Genomic DNA, 5,470 nt, shown 5'->3' with positions numbered 1-5,470 from the left:
CTACCATAGAACGGTTGTTCTCAAACAAGAGCTGCAAAATATAGCTAGACCTAACCTTCTTAAATTATTTAGTCCTTGCAATATGTAACTTAATATATTCTTTTACTAGTTAGTAAAAGACAACTAAAACTCTTAAAAGCACAAAGCAAGCAGCATTCAAGCATTAAGTACGTATAATCAAGCCATCATACTGACTAATTTGTACTAGCATGCACTTCACAATACTACTAGAAAAACAGCCTTTTACGATGCTCATTGCGTGTCATAAAAGGCTCAGACGACGCGCAAATGCGCGTCAAGGAAGGCCCTGTCATAGAGAGAGACGACGCGCTTTTGCGCATTGTCTATAGACGACACGTATTTACGACGCTCATTTACGACGCGCATTTACGATACGCAATGCGTATCAAGGAAGGCTCTGTCATAAAGGAAGACGACATGCATTTGCGTGTCGTAAAGGAAGGCGACACGCATTGCGTATCATTAAAGCCCCTGTCATAAATAAAGATGACACGTATTTGCATGTCATAAACTTCAACAACCATTTACGATATACATTTGCGACGCGTCTTTACGATAGTCATTTATGTATAAGACAAAAATGTGGAAACAAATATAGATCAAAACAATCAATTTCATCCAATAACATCATGTCAAAAAATTGTAATACATTAGTATTAAGGGGATCTGATTGTACATTGTTATTAAGAGGTTTTCCCTAACTATATAACCTAATACTACATTGCTAAGGGACACCTTGTTTCTACTTCTCATTGTTATGCTTCTGTTTCCACATGATACCCGTTTTCATAATCAACACATTAGTATTCAGAATAGAATTAACAACTCATTCCGTTACCCCTTTCATCATAATTCCATTCAATCCAACCAAACGGTTCCCCAAGTAATCAACACTTTCATACCTCATTCAAAAGGGAGTTTGCATCACAATGATTGATGGAGCACAACTGATTTGTATGTCTTGATTCTGATCGAACTGAGAAAACAGAAAAAATTAATGTGAAAAAAAAAACTTTTAGTCTACATTACAAGTTGAAATGAACTTCACCAGAAGTGTGCATTAAGAAGAAAAGAAAAGTATATCTGAAATTATATTTTTTCACAACAAAATATAGAGGTGGACTAATTCTGAGATACTCTGAGACATTATTAAAATAACCCTGCAAAAGAAATGATATTTTAAAAACGTTTTAACTGTTGGCATATTACCACATAAGCTCATTTTTTTTTATAAATAGTTGTATTAGAAGCTTATCATACCTGAAGATATGAGTCTCGAGGCAGCAGAACTATTTGTTGTTCTCAACCAGGTTGAATCCTTATACATAATACCTTATAAGTAATTAAGATGAAAAATTGAAAAATATTAGAGAGGTGTGAATTGAAAAATTATTTGAAAACAGACTAAGAATATTCGAATAAAAAAAACTTACAATGTTGGCCAATGATAATGCAACAAACAAAGCAATGACTACAAGTTTGACCACCCATAGACCTAAGATGGGTGGATGACCCCAAAATAGAAGTTTTCTTCACCAAATGACATCACCAAGTAGAGCTAACGATACAAATCTAACTCTTTCCAATATTCCAGCCGTAATTTGTACATGCCCTAAAAAAACGACATTATCGTAATTTTAGTATATGGAAAGGGATTTAACTTCACATTGAAAATGAAATTGGGCATTAGGTGGTTCTTTATCTAGATCTGTTGTGGAAACAAAGACATCTACCCTGGAAGATTAGACTTTCCTGAAGGGTTTTGGGGACACGGTGTTTCGAATGAAGAAACAATCGAAGAACGTCCATTTGAACCAAAACTAGAAGCCTGCATTAAGAATAATTTTCAAAATAATAAATAAATAAATTAAAGTTGGTTGCTATTTCTTGCATTTAAACACACAGATATGGACTTATAATAACAACAAATGTTTTGAGTTTACGAGTGAGAGGACGCCATCGAGTATATTCCCATCTATATTTATCGCAAGACCATCAATATATAAATCCCAACACACTCTCCCATCCACAATTGACAAAGATGAAAGATTGATTCCAAAACATTTTTGAAAGATTTTGTGAGGGTAAAACGGTCATTTGAACCTTGTATTGTGGTGCTGCTGTGGGACTGCAATCGATGTATACAGAAACGTTTCCTTTGTCAGGGGTTGAACAACTTGGTCTTCCTAATGTAGACTTCTATCAACAAAGACAAACATAACAAAAGCTGATTACAACCTAGATAGAATTAATATCTAGTTATTTTCAGAAAATAATATTGTAAATCGATAAAAAAAAAAAGTTCAAAAATATTAAAAAACTAATGGAATAAAAGAATCATCCCCAACTTAACAAAATGGAAAGCATTACCTTCTATAAAAAAAAAAGATCAAATTCCATTCCATCAAGAAAAAAAACTTATTTTTCATTCCAATGGAATGAACCATTTTATTATATACTGTATATATTATTTCAAATAGCAAATAAAAAAGCTCTTAAATGTTTATAAAAAAAAAAACTATATACCATAAAATCTTAACATAACATAATTAAATAATTGTTTTGACGTTAATTAGGAAAAAGATTGATTTGATTGAAACTTAAGAAAAAATATAAAAAGATTTTTCTTATTGAAGAAAAATAGATAATACAAATAAAACTAATTTTTAAGTATAACATTATCATTCCTTTCCTTCAATGTATTAAAAAAACACCCCTCCCTCATGGAATGAAATTCAAACCAAACATGATGTTTTTTCAATTCCGACGGAATCAGTCATTCCATTCCAAATGTATTCAAAAGAACACATATTATTATTACCTACCTTAGTTAAAGTTGAATCCACCAGAAGGAACGGAAAATCACCACCTCCAAAATGGAAACCAGTAGAAGGAGCAGCTGCATCGCCAGGTGGCATAGCATCATCCACTTCCTCCAACCAATAAGTCTCAAGAAGCTTCACTGCTTTCTCATAAATCTCACTGTTATCATGACTCTGTAAATTCTCAATCTTCTCCATCATCAATCATCTGTGCATAAAGATTCACATCCCCTGATCTTCCCAAATTCTTTTCTTTTCACCAACTAAACAAACTGTCAATATTCTTGGGTCTGGACATATCAGTAAATCACACAAAAGCTTAATACATCCCTCACTTACCAAATACCTACATCCACCATTTTATTATCAATAAATATATATATAGCTTTTGAGATGTAAATACTAAACAAATTATAATGAAAATTTAAGTTTATGAATCCCACTTGATTTGGTCATGGCTTCCACCAGAAGTAGCATTTGAGATAGCTGATGCAACCTCCTTTTTGATGTCAAATTCTTCATTTTGAAGCAGATGAATAAGAGGGCCAATGATATTTGCTTCAATGAATGTCTGTAAAAATCATAAAGTAGATATATCAGTCAAGAAAATAACGTTTGATGTTTAAATCTTGATGAAAATTTCAAATTATGACCTGAATCTGCTCCTTGTTTCCAGCAGTGATGTTTGATATGGTCAACAAGTTGAGACGACAAGTCAAAGGTATGACTTCAGTTTTACCCATCTTCACTCTTGCTGAACCATATGCCTGTCATTAATTAAGCTCATTAAGAAGATAAACTAAGTGTTTTTATTAAATAAAAAAGAATTTGAAAAGGTTTTTACCTGAGCAATGACTCCAGTTTCAATAGATATTGGGCGATAAGTTAATCTTTTACCAAAATCTATACATATAACTTTTTATCAACATAGGTTTCATCCAAATCAAAATCAAAGCATTAGAACAGTAAACATAAAAATTATACTTGACTGTTAAGAGAAAAAAGATAGAAAACCTGGTGATTCAGAAGGTAGATTGAATTTGTACATACATGGTATTCAAGAACTTCATGGAAACACGAAAAACAAAATAAAAATGATAAAAACACAAAAAAAAAAACATACATTTGATAAGATTATATGTAGCCAATTATACATGCTTGTGCCTGTATTTTACTAGTTCTTCCTTTCCTCTCCTCAGTTTTCTGTCCCTGTTGCTTTGTTGCTGTCAAAAAGCTTACACGTTACACTTAGAGCATAGCATTGTGAGATTTTGCTTTTTACCATTTTTGGATGAAAAGCTTTGTGGGGACTAAGTTGTCGAAACGTATACAAAGTGGCCCACCATTATGGTTAAACTGTGTGTATATTTTTATTTTAGTATCTCCATCTTTTCTGATAACAGGGTCTTCTAAAATGGTATATAACCCTGCAAAAAGTTCGAATACAAAATTGCCTGCATGATATATTGTTCTGTTTTAGACATTTTATTCTAAATAAAAATCATATATACCCTTGACTTCCGATGTCAAACATAGGTACTCAGGTATGTAATAGTGTATGGCGTTTTCTCAAGTTTTATTTAGTTTATTTCGTATTGATTCTTATAATTGGTTATTTAGTTTTGATTACTATGCTTTAGAAGTTTCAGAAATGATTTCAGTGTTTATGTTCAATGTTGGTTCATTTAACCATCAAAATTTAAAATCTCTTCCTTTTGGCAAATTCATTTGATATTTTTGTTAGAAAAGACGAACTATATTTCCAAATGACCAATTACACACATGTAATAACACAAAAATCAGAGAATGTGAGATACGTAGGTCTTACCTGACAGGAAGAAGTAACAGAAGACAGTCGATCCCCATATATTGCCAATCATCCGAAGATCTTGAGAGGTTACTGATACTTTCCATAACCTCTTTAGATTCTGAAACTCTTGTTCTTCCAACTGGGGTGTTTTGCATGATGTTTTGCATAGAATTAAGCCAAAAGAATTAGCTTAAAATATTTTCATGTACTTGGACCTGAGAAAACTTATCAACATCTGTGCCAAATGTAGAAAAGAACATGAAAGGGAGCAAACGATATACACATATCTATATATAAACATTCAACAACTAATTTCTGCATAGAGGTAATGTTTCTTTCACCAAACATACATCTGCTTTCAAAAAGAAAATAAAAATAAAGGGCTACAAGAGTATCGGCAAGGGGGAGGAGAAGGGGTGGTCGGCAAGAGGGTTGGAGGAAAAAAGAATTTGTATATGGAGTAACAGAATGCGTGGTTGGTGCTGCTTGATGTTGGAGAAGAACACGCCTGGTGGGCGATGGAGGAACTAATTAAGACGGCGACGACTTAGGGTTTCCAACGGAAGGGTTTTTTTGACCGGCTTAGGGTGGTCGGCGGAAGAGAACATGAAGAGGATAAGAATATGATGATTTTGTGTTTCTTTAATAACTTCCAGGCTCTAGCAACTAGAAGATATGAAATAGGGATGGCCCTAAATCGCCGGTGTGAGAGGAAGAAATAGAGACGCATAGTAAGCGTGAGAAGCTGCTGTGAACACCAAGGCTTTTGTGAGGTCCGGTTCAAAGCCCTAGTATCTTTGTTGATTATGTGAAGATG

The 5,470-nt window shown here is 33.3% G+C and overlaps 1 pseudogene; it reads right to left on the bottom strand.

The window, feature by feature from the left end:
- Positions 1-2,847: 2,847 nt before the first annotated feature.
- Positions 2,848-4,820, bottom strand: LOC145003083 (importin subunit alpha-1b-like; annotated as a pseudogene).
- Between the last annotated feature and the right edge of the window lie 650 nt (positions 4,821-5,470).

This window comes from Lactuca saligna, chromosome 6 (assembly GCF_052625555.1).
Source record: "Lactuca saligna cultivar CGN05327 chromosome 6, ASM5262555v1, whole genome shotgun sequence".
Classification (NCBI taxonomy): Eukaryota; Viridiplantae; Streptophyta; class Magnoliopsida; order Asterales; family Asteraceae; genus Lactuca; species Lactuca saligna.
Note: the sequence above shows the minus strand (reverse complement) of the source record. Positions and strands in the feature narration are given on the sequence as shown.